This window comes from Schistocerca cancellata, chromosome 9 (genome assembly GCF_023864275.1).
Source record: "Schistocerca cancellata isolate TAMUIC-IGC-003103 chromosome 9, iqSchCanc2.1, whole genome shotgun sequence".
Lineage (NCBI taxonomy): Eukaryota > Metazoa > Arthropoda > Insecta > Orthoptera > Acrididae > Schistocerca > Schistocerca cancellata.
This window is the reverse complement of record NC_064634.1, coordinates 241,266,996-241,279,791: the sequence shown is the minus strand read 5'-3', so window position 1 is coordinate 241,279,791 and position 12,796 is coordinate 241,266,996.

The window sequence follows — 12,796 nt, the reverse complement described above, 5'->3', positions numbered from 1 at the left end:
ACTTCTTGGTATGGAATGGGTGGCAGATGTCAAAGTGGAGGTATTGCTGGGGGTTGGTGGGTTTGATATGGGCAGACGTATTGATGTACCATCTTTGAGGTCAACATAAAAAAGGAGGCTGGGTTGTTCAGTTGTGGAGATCCAGGTGAAGCAAATGGCCAAGAAGGTTTTGAGGTTCTAGAGGAACATTGACAGGGCACTTTATCATCCCCTACCCCTACCCTGCTATCCCTCCCTTTCCCAGCCTCCTCCTTACTCCCACCAAACACATTGACTCTCCCATCATGAACAGTCTCTCGCAGTATGGCCTTGGCAGCCAGAGACAGTGGTAATGTGTGCGTCTTCTTTGTCTCATTTCCATGAATGTCTGTGTGTGTTGTCTAAGTCAAAAGAAGGCTTTTTGGCTGACGTGCGTGCAAAATATATGCAGCTGGCTTATGTGGGAGAGCCCATGAGCAAAAAGCTAGTGAACGGTAAATTGTAGAATACAGAACATAAATGTCATTGTATGATCCAAACGTCACAGCCTGTATGTAATGATACAACATGTATAAACTGAAATACATAAAAATCAGTGAACAAATAAACAGTTCATGTTCTGAGAAAAACTAATTTACCTAGGACCAGATAATATTTTTGTATGTCTTACTAAAGATAGGAATTAATGATGTTGGTCTATAAAGTTGGAGACACTTTCTTAGTTCCCTTTACAAACACAGATTTCAGATCAGGTCCATATATGTTTTTTGAAATGATAAAGCTGCCAGCATTCTGGCAATGCTGTGTTCCTCTGCTTGTGTAGGCTGGTGTGCTCATTCCTTCCACATGATCAATCCAAGTTTCAGCTCACTACAGCTATCACATGATTTTTGGCAGCCCCATCAGTGCAGTTGTGTTTTTGTTGGGTGTTACGAAAATGGAACAGCAGAATTTAGAGTAACGTTACGCCAACAAGTTCTGTGTTAAACATGGGGAATCCGTGAATGTGACCTCAGAAAATTTGAAATAGGCCTATGGGGAATGTTTCTTATCAAGAGCACAAGTTTTTTGCTGGAACAAACCATTTTTGGAAAGCCAAGCACACACTGAAGATGAAATCGCTCAGGAAGAGCTTCAACTTAATAAACGGACAAAAACATTGAACGTATGCAAGCTCTTGTGAGATTGTTCCTCCAGGACAAACAGTCAACTAAATGTTTTACAAAGGTGTCTTTGAAAGGCTCAGGAAAAGAGCGAATCAAATGAGACTGAACACTGCAGACAAGTGAATGCTGCATCATGGCAAAGCCCCATGTCACACATCCACTTCCATCAAAGAGTTTTTGACCTCAAATTGCATTCCTGTTGTTCCACAGCTTCCTATTCACTTGTTCTAAGAACTTACAACTTTTTTTCCTGAAATTGAAAATGTCTTAAAAGGATGTAATTTTGGCTCGGGAGAACATTAAAAAAGAATGTAAAAATGTTAAAGTCTTCACCAGCTGATCCTTTCAGCACTGCAACCAAGACTGGAAACAAAACCTTTGGTAGTGTACAGCTGCCGAAGGAAATTACTCTGAAAGGGACAATGGATTAAAAAAAAAATCAGTTTCATAGCTTTTCTCTCACACTTCATATATCCTAAGTACATTTAATATTTGAAAGTCCTTAAATTTGTTTTACGTATACCCACAGCATTACAGCTAGTTTTGTTATGCATCGGACAGTTTTCTTTACTTGAGTTTTATAATTTTATGAATGTGTACATCTGCTGCTCTTCCATCCATCTATTGGTGTATAATATGTGTGGAGAAGATAAGTCTGTACATTTTTAGCAAAGTTCCTCTGTACACTATATAGGACATTTTCTTCATAAACCCGTAACTTAAAGAGTTGACACTTCTATATCATATACTAGAAGGTGGGGCCTCTGGGCCCCTATGTTTACACCAAGATTTAAGGTGCAAAACATTTGAAATTTTCAGTATGTGTTATATAACCTTCATTTTTACAATTTTTTTAAGTGTTGTTGAAATACTCCTTGTTAATTTTATTGCACTAAATGAGGCCTGCAGTGTTTTAATTTTTATCACACAAAATCACATACGTTTATGCGTCTTTTTAAATAGTGCACATAAACGAGCTTTTAGAGAACTGAATTGTACTTTCTGAAAAATATAGTACCTCTGCTGCACCTAAATTTTCATATACAATTAAATTCCAGGGTTTAACCTTGCACATAAAAACTGCACTCGAGAAGTAAAAAAAGAAAGTCTGCTGAACTGACATTCAATGCTGGGATCTACATCTTTCAGTATCATAACTCAGAACACATTTTATTTTAACTAACATGTTAAGTATTTCACTGAAGAAACAAAGTTGGGTAACAATTGCCTTGAAGTTCTTCCTCTGGATGATCCACTTGTTTGTTAGCAGAACTGCGATGACTGGCTATTGTAAAATTGTCATCGTTTTCGTCTATTTCTTGATCTGTATCACAGGCATCTTCGTCTATCCACCAAATAACAACCTCATCAAACTTAGGACTGTTAAAAACGCACATTCCTACAACACATCTGCACTATACTGAAGAAAACATATACACAATTCACAAGGTGGGGTCTAGAAGACACCAACATGCATCTGTAACACACATCAACAACAAATGTGAAAACACAAGCAACAACAAAACATTGTGAGCTGGGCAATCTAATGAGGATGAGGATAGGGAGGTTATAGAGACATTGCACCAGAACTGCCCTTCGATAACAAATTCAAAGATTTTTGTGTGGTCTGGAAGAACACACCTCATGAATTAAGAAAACATTTGTACTTATTTCGGAGCAAAAATTATCAATTATTATGAGAAACACCACTGCACTCAGAGTAAATCGCAGCGTGGATTGCCACGACACGAGCACAAATTATGGGGCCGATCTTTTTGGATACTATCGTCACTTCCGATTTCTATTGCATTTGATTACACATGAAACACTGGTAAAGGTGTCTGCAAATAAATGTAAGCATGTTGAACTATGCCTTCAAGAAAGAGACAAGCATTTCCAGCACATATGGTGTATTTAATGGTAATTAATTTCATTGTTTTAATTGTAATAATGTTGAATCCCATCTCCCACCATAACTGCAGCCACTAGCAGTGAATTCTGGCCCCTAGCTTCTACAGTGACACGATTGTGCTGCTAACCTTATTTGCTCTGCAATGCGATACACGCAGAGTTCGCTGCTGCAGAAAGATTTTGTGGACACACTGTACTAATATGAGCATTTCAGCACAGGTCAATGCCACATACGCAGAACTAGTTGCGCTATTAATGTGTAAATGTAATCATTTCACGCAATCAGTATGCACAGTTGGAACAATAAATCTCGAGTGAACTGGAAACCTCTGAATGGGAATATATTTTGTGTAGCTAGCTGGTAGTGAAGAATAATTGATGACACTTTAGTTATGCAGATGACCATGTTGAACTCAGCTGGCACCTAGTTTTGTTTAATAAACTTTAGTTATATGAAGAATTGGGCTTCATACTGCAGTTGGAAATGCATTATAGAATTATGAGCTCAGAGTGATTTAAGTTGTTTAGAAAGTATAGAACAATTAGCTATGAGAGCTATTCCAACACTAAGTTTTGAAATTCAGATGTGCACTGGGCTTAACCAGTCACTCAGGTCAAAATTAATCCAAGAGACCTGTCACAATATTATTTCATACACTGACACACTCGATGATTCCCCCACAACTTCTGCTACATTAAGCACAACTTTCTATCTCCAGGAAAAGGAACTATCACGTAATCCACTGATCCAACTGAAGACAAGGGTGTCAGCCCTTGAAATGTGTTGTGGAAATAAAAGTCACGCAAAACTGTTTTGTCTTTTACACCATAAACAGACAGTTTTCAAATCACAGTCCACCAAGGACTCCTAGTTCTTAAGTTGTTGGTTCTATGTGCATTTTTGCTGTGTCTACAAACCACTAAAATCATTGGTAATGTTTATACTGAAGCAATGGGACTTGAGGCATCTCCTGCTTATTTTCACCAGTTTAAAAGTCCTAATTGTAAACCAGTCTTCTGACCTACACTTAACACAACTGCAGCTGATAATTTTGCATGTTCTTCTTGCATTATTGTCAAATAAATTCAAAGTTTCATGATTAGCTGCTCTTTTTTCAGTACTGTATAGCACTAATGACAATGGTGACATCTCCAGAAGCTCAGTCTTCATATACGCTGTGTTAGAACTTCCCACATGAAAATGATGTTTGCATTCCACAACTTTATTTCCATTCCTGAAAATTATGAGGTAGTTTGCAAACTTGCCCAATCTGTTAAATCAGGTACTTTGTTAAATATCTTTGTTCACTGGATAATAAAATGGTTAAGGGATTCCTCCATTATGATTCCTCGATCCCAGTTTATAAATTAGAGCTAAAGGGGTTGGCAGAAGAAAGGGGTAACCTGCAACAGCCTATTTTGAGATAACACATGTTTGGTTAAATTTGAAAACATGAACACAGATGCGAGATGCAACAGTTTATATAACAGACAGTGCTTTCAAGCTTATGTATAAAACTACTAGTTACCAACGTGTTGTGCATTCAAAAATACAACAGATAACACAAGCAGTGGAGTCTTTACTAAATAGATGGTTACCACTATCTTTCAGCAATCCCATCAATTGTTCAGCAACAATTTTTATTGTAACATTTTCCTAACGACATTCAGTTCATGTATTTGTTTATCATCCATCCAATCCCCCCCCCCCCCCCCACACACACACACACACACACACATTCTTTACTTCCGAGATCTCTGAACCTGCCCACTTACTTATCGATATCCAATATAAACGGAAATGTCAAACATTGTCTTACAGAAGCTAGGAGTAATCACACAGCTTTTTACCTACATCTATTCTATACTCTGCAAGTCACCGTGAGATGCATGACAGAGGGTACGTCCCATTCTACCAGTTATCAGGGTTTCTTCCTGTCCCATTATGCATGGAGCACAGGAAGAATGATTGTTTGAGTGTCTCTGTGTGTGCAGTAATTAATCTAATCTTATCCTTATGATCCTAATGTGAGTGATACGTATGTGGTTATAGTACATCCCTTGAGTAATCGTTTAAAGCAGGTTCTTGAAACTTCGTTAACAGACTTTCTTGGGATGGTTTACATCTATCTTCAAGAGTCTGCCAGTTCAGTTTCATCAGCATCAACTGTAACACTCTCCCACAGATTAAACAAACCTGCGACCATCGTGCTGCCATTCTCTGTATTACATTCAACATCCAGTGTTAGTCCTATCCAGTACGGCTCCCAAACACTTTTGGAATATTCTAGAACTGATTGCACAAGTGATTTGTAACCAACCCCTTTTGTAGACTGATTGCACTTCTCCAGTATTCTACCAATAAACAGAAGCCTACCACCTGCTTTACCCACAACTGAACTTGTGATCATTCCATTTCATATCTATAGAAGGTATTTGTATTTGTAGGAGTTGGCCAATCCCAACAGTGAATTGCTGATATTATAGTCATAGGATACTACGTTTTTTCATTTTCTGAAAAGCAAAATTTTACACTTCTGAACATTCTGACAAAATATTTATGAAGTTTCTCTCAGAGAGTAATTTATTGTAGATAACTGCAAAAAGGCTGACATTACTATTAATATTGTCTGCAAGATCATTAATATACAACATTAACAGCAAGAGCCCCAACACACTTCCCTGGAGCACCTCAAAATAGTAACTTCTACATCTGACAATGACCCTCCATCCAATATATCAAGCTGTGTCCTCCCTACCAAAAAGTCCTCAATCCAGTCAAAAATTTCACTTGATACCACATACGATCGCATTTTTCACAATAAGCTTAGGTGCGGTACTGAGTCAAATACTTTTCGGGAACCAAAAAACAGTGCATCTACCTGGTTGCCTTAGCCCACAGCTTTCAGTATGTCATGTGAGAAAAGGAAGAGTTGGGTTTCAAATGATCGGTGTTTTTGAAATCCACATTGACTGGCACCGAAATGGTCATTCTGTTCAAGATACCACTTTATGTTTCAGCTCGGAATACGTTCCAAGATTCTACAACAAATCGATGTCAAGAATATTGGACGGTAGTTTTGTGGATCACTTTTACCAACCCTCTTGTAGACAGGTGTGACCTGTGCCTTTTCCAAGAACTGCGTACAGTTTTTTGTTTGAAGGATCTATGATAGATTATGGTTAGAAGATGGGCTCACCTAACTCAGCTGCAAATTCAGTGTAGAATCTGACGGGCCCGGAGCTTTGTTCTGTTTTAACGATTTCAGCTGTTTCTCAACACCACTGACACAAATACTAATTTCATTCACCCTTTCAGAGGTACGAGGATGAAATTCTCCAGAGTTTCCCATTGTAAGGGAACAGTTGAAAACAGAGTTACACATTATAACTTTTCCTTTGCTACCCTCAATTTCAGTTCCTGCCTAATTCGCTAGGGACGTCAGAATTTCTCTGGATTTTGTGACGTCATTTGACAATATTATGTTACAGTAGTCATTCAAGACATCACACACTGCTCTCTTGACAGCCAAACACATTTCATTCAGCATCTATCTATACCCCTACGCATTGTTTTGCACCTGTTATGCAGATCCTTAGAAGTTTCTTTACAGTGACTGTATACCATGAAGGTTTGCCCCCGTTATGAACTGTTCTACTGGGTACTTATCTATCCAGTGTGTGGCCAATTATTCTTTTAAACTTGAGCCAGAGTTCCTCTACATGTTCCTGACCTGTGCTGAAAGTTTTAAGTTCCTTACTGAGATATGACACTACTGATTTTTTGTCTAGTTTACTGGACATATGTATCTTTCTGCTTGTTTCAGTTGTCCTTTGTACATTGGTAATCATTGTTGCCACATCGGCACCATGGACACTGTTACCAGTTTCTGGGTGACACCCTGAAAGATATCACCTACATTTGTTGCCATTAGATCCAATATATTCTCATCATGAGTGGGGTTCTGAATTATCTGTTCTCTGTAGTTTCCAGAGACGACATTTAGTGAAGTTTCACACGATATCTTATCAAGTCTGGTTGGTGATAGAAGACAATTACCATTTTATGCCCACCCCTGATACTGAGTCTTGCTCAAACAATCTCGTCTGCAGCTTAATTTCTATCTCAGTGGATCTGAATTTTTTGTCTACTGAGACAAATACACCACCTCCATTTCACTTGCCTATCCTGTGAATATACATTTAAATTTTCCCAGAAATCTCACTGTTATAAATTTCAGGTTTCAACCAGTTTTCTGTACCTAGTATTATGTGACCTTCACTGCTTTTCATGAGCGCTTCAAACTATGGCACTTCGTTGTGAATGCTTCGACAGTTTACCATCAGGATTTTAACACTCTCACCTGTGGGAGGCATTTCCTTCGGTCTTACACTGATAATTTTGGGTTTCTTACAGCTACTGTTACCTGGATTTTGCCTAATCTAAAAAACCACCTTGTTTGTACCCCACACAGTCAGGTATCTAAGTAGCAGCTCCTGATGTTTAATGCACACCTGCCCTATTTAGGGGGACCCTACAGTTCTCCATCCTATGGCACAAGTCCAGGAAGTCACAGGCTAGCTTGTCACAGAACCTTTGAAGTCTCTGGTTCAGTCCTTCCATTCGACACAGAACTGAAGGGCCACAATTAGTTCTGGGTACAATAATGCAAATTGTGAGCTTCACTGAAACTCTACAAGCAAGGCTGGTCTTCTCAAACTTTTCTGCCAGTCGCTGGAATGACCCAAGAATGACCTTGGAGCTCAGATGACAGGCATCATTTGTTCCAACATGCGCCACTATCTGTAGCTGGTTGCACCCAGCTCTCTCGACGGTTCCTGAAATAGCCTCTTTAACATGTTGAATGACACCCCCAGGCGCGCGCACACACACACACACACACACACACACACACACACACACACACACTGTGTACTTCCAGTGCCCTTTCCTGAATTTCCCTAAGGGGTACTATCATTGCCATACGTTTGAACTGCCGATGAATAATAGATCCTAACCTTTTGTGTTTGTCTCCTCCTGACACCAGACAGAACAGACTTCCCCAAAATAGGTGAATCAAGTCCCAATGACTGTTTCAGTAAAAGTCAGCACCTCAAACTTGTTGGTTAGGGGAATCTGTACAACACACTGAGTCTCCCTGGTCCCCGTCCACCCTGTACAGGACTCCTAGGATCCACCACTGATGAGTCATTCACGGTCAAGTGGGATGGTAATGGCAGATTCTGTACTTTCTGCAGAGGAGACAATATCCACAGGACCTCCAGTACAGGTATCACGCGTACATGACTCTTGGGAGCTATTCCAAGACATCGATTTGCAGCAACCGCCACTTGTTTGACAGTAGTCAGGGTGATTTCCAGCTAGCTGCTTACAAATCTCAACCAACTCATCCTGTGTTTGAAAACAGCATTCACAGTAGTGCTGCATTTTGGTGGGTGCAAGGTACAACAAAGCAGTGAACAAATGGCTTTAAATTAAACCTGCTGATTATATTTTAATCTTTTGCGCTAAAAAGTTGCTAATTCCCTATAAGAATTGGAGCAGCTACACAAAACGAGATTTCTATCAAGGCATCCTAAAAATCTGTGGCAAAAATTACATTTCCTAAAACATTTTGACGTTAATTATCGTTGTTAGCCTACTCGAAAACAGTTACTTTACAATAAATGCATATAATATATAAGGCTGCTACTCTTTATGGGAAACTAGATGTAACACAATATTTTCATTAGAAAATCTGCTATGGTAACTAAACCACAAGTGCTAATTTGTTACAAATTGCTTGTACATTATGCAACGGGCAATGGTAGCTTCCAAAAATTCTCAAAAACGCACATTTATTTGCATTAATATATGATGAAATTCAGATGTGATGTATACTTTGACTGAACTGTGAATCACAAACACTTATTTTCTATGAATTAAATTACAAACCCAACACACTCATACCACTAACTTACGAAAATATAGTTTCGTGACTCTGAAAATTCTGAAACTAACCTATTTCCCACATAATTGTACAACAAAATTAAGAGAACAATTGTTTTGAATGAGGATACGCCTCTTAAAATTTTTAAGAGCATAATTTAGTTTAAGCCCACGATCTACAACTACAGTACCAGTTTATCGTGGCACTTACAAATGTTTGAAATATCACGATATATCACAATACAAATGGGTATTGATACAATGAATGACAGATTATAAAGAAGAAATGATGCGAACAGTAAAGCGTGTGAATCTAGAACTTTAAACTGACACACAATCTTGTACAAGAAGCCTCACACAGGAAAACATTTTTGGTCTCAAAAACTTGCTGTAATGTAGCAGTCTCATGAGGGTGTCATTTTAACTACCTCTACTGTCTTTTGAAGCTGCCTGTTAACACTTTCCAATCCTGCTTGAATATAAAAGGGGAGAAGTGTGATCACTTTGAATGCTCTGTTGGTTGGGTGTGAATATTCCCTGCCAGTCCACCCAACACATTAGGTTGTTAGAACAGGGACACTGGCTTTATACCATTCCCACAACAGAAGTCTCCTTTCGCTTTCTAGGGAGTCCTGAAACTAGGGTGTGGAAGAACCCAAATGCTATCAATCAAGTGTATCACTGCAACAGTCATCCATCTTACTGGCACACACAACTCACTTTTCTTTAATGGATATTTCTGCCACCCCGATTGACGACACAGTTAAACCAATATCAACATCCTTCTTCTCTGTGATTCATATTTCACTACTGTATCCAATTATGATGTACGAATAATGATAAAGCCCAGTGCTTACATTAATGAACAAGACCATTGGCACTAACCAATCAATAGCTCAAGATACCCATGCTTGACAAACCAGAATCCAACCATGACTGACCAAGTCTATTAACACGTTTGTCATTTAGTACCAACCAGGGAGGAACACCAGTGTGTCTGAAAGTGCAGTATTTGGGAAAAGACCTCTTTTGTTAAAGCAATGGGTTTAAAATTTTACATTTTTCAAAATGCCTGCAGTATCAATTTATTCCGGACAATTTTCTATAATTCTATCTGTAAAATACACAAAGAAAGATTTCTTATTTTTTTAAAACAGTTATGTAAAAGATAGTAATGTATAAAATGTTTAATAATAATTTGAACTCACCTTGAGCACTTGTAATAGTGATAACCAACAATTGAGGCATTTGTCATACCTATGGACACGTTTTCCAATACTCCTTTCATAAAATGTTGCCACAAACAAATTGAAATGAATATTGACAATGTCTTGAAGTTTTTTGTTAGTCTGGAAGTACTGCCCTTTCAATCACTTCTTCAGTTCAGGGACAAGATTGAAATCACTCGACACTAGGTCTGGACTGTATGGTAGGTGATCGAAAATGCCCCATTGAAACTACTCAAGGAGCCATTGGGTTGCACAGAAACTGAGGGCAGGTGTTGTCATGGAACGGAACAATTCCAGAAATCACCATCGCTCGAAGTTTTCTTAATACACTCTGCTGAACTGTCTCATTTATGGTGTACAGGAGGTTAAAGAAAATGCCCAACATATAACAAATTCAAACAAAAAAAGTTCAACTGAAAAACTTTTTGTGCACTAGCACAAATTCATCAACATTTACCCACAAGCAACAACATTAGTATCAGCTTAAAGTCACAGTAACACTACCTGTTGAACACAGCAACAATAATTAACCTTTAGCTTACTGATCAAAGCCAGTGAAGTGAAGGTGTGGCACATCTCTCCTTCACAATCTGGCCATTCCATGTCTCAATTCCAAAGCTAGAAATTTCCTTAACTGCATGGGAAAAAATTATAGCTTGAATTACAAAGCTGTTTTTCAAGAATCCTCACCCTTCTCGTACTTATTCACCATTTAGATGGACCTACAGGACATAACACAACACTTTTGACACAGGGGATTACTGGAATTGAACACCTTCGTTGAATGTTTTACACAACACAAGACCCATTTACTACCCCACTGATGCATATGGTAATATGGGAAGGATCAACCAAAAAGAGAGATTCATCCTACTATTTGCAGCGAGTCCTTTTCCTTTCAGTTTTCACGTGTTTTGATATAACTCTTATTTATGCCATTTCAGCTTCCATTTTTGCATTTTAGTGCTCTCCAGTTGGCAGAAGTTAAAAGTGCACTTATGAAAATTTTCCCACATCTACAACTGTGATTGATTTTCATCATTTTCACATGTGTTTCAAAACAAATTTTCTTGTTACAAAAGAAAACTGAATAAAATCATAATTTTAGTAAAAACATTCAAACCACAACTATTTTTATATTTTCGGATACGAAATGCAGTTATGATCCACTGGTAACAGTAAAAAAGTGGTGAAAATGGTTTGGGTTAAGAGGCCAACAAGAACTGTGGGATTATGTGATTTGCTAATACTCTACTCATTAAAGTAAACCAAAAAAACAAGAATCTAATGAAGCAATGTTAACAACCTATGTTATCTTGACCAACAGTTGTGTAAAAATGACACAGTATATTTAAAATTAACAGTATTTATTTGATTTGCTGTCCCGAAAAATCCAATTTCTAGAGCTAAATTCTTTCCCATTTCCTCTTATGTATGAATTTCAACATGCAACTACACTACTTTGTAGAGCTCTTTTTGAATTCAATGAAGATTCATTTAAAATAATTTACAATTTTGTGTAGTATTTTTGAGGACATGGTTACAGGGTGGGGAACTGAATATATAAATGTAATCAATTTCACAGAGTACTTAACATACAACACTCACAGGGAAAGGAAAGTGGATCTCAGCATACTGAAACTATTTCTGATTCCTTCATAACAGCAGGCTCATAATTCTGAAAATATACCCTCATTTGAGGAATTACAGCTTTCCAGTGTCTTCCACTGGAATCTGTTAAATATATCTGGAACTTTTTTATTTAATACAACCTGAACAATTACATAAAAGAATTCCGACTTTGGCGGACACAGAAAACTCATATGTAGGGATCATCATCTTATAAACTGACTCTTTTGCTGATAAATCACATTAAAAATTCACTCAATGAAATAGCTTGTACCACCTTGAAAATTAAATACACTTTATTTCATTCAGAACAAATATGCTGTTGTATCTAACCAGTGATACTTACTCATGTGATTTGTTCCTTATGCACACACTAGCTACTGAAGCACCATGGCAATTACTTTTATAGGTGTGACAAGAAAGAAATCAGACATGATTGTGCATGTAATATTTCAAAATTAAGTGCTGCCAAAGAAACTTTTGAATGTGAGAATACTCTATTCAAGACACTAAAAATATTTAACTTATCTCTCTTAATAAAGTCATCTAGCAAATTTCACTATCTTTGGCACACACAGTCTATGGTTTTCTTTAGTAATGGATAAACTTCCTGCTCTTTTCTGCTCTGTTCAAACAGACCTTGGAAGGCCAAATGGTACTAACCAGCCACTGTGTCATCCTCAGCCCAAAGTTGTCAACAGATGCAGATACTGAGGGGCATGGGCCAGTGCAACTCTCTCTCAGGCATAGTCAGTTTCTGTGATCCAGAGCTGCTACTTCTCAACCAAATAGCTCCCCAATTGGCCTCACAATAGCCGAGTTTATCCCACTTGCCAACAGAGCACGGCAGACCCAGACGGTCACCCAACCAAATTCTAGCTGTACCCTATAGTGCTGAACTTCTGGTATCTGATGGGCAAGGCTGTTTGCAT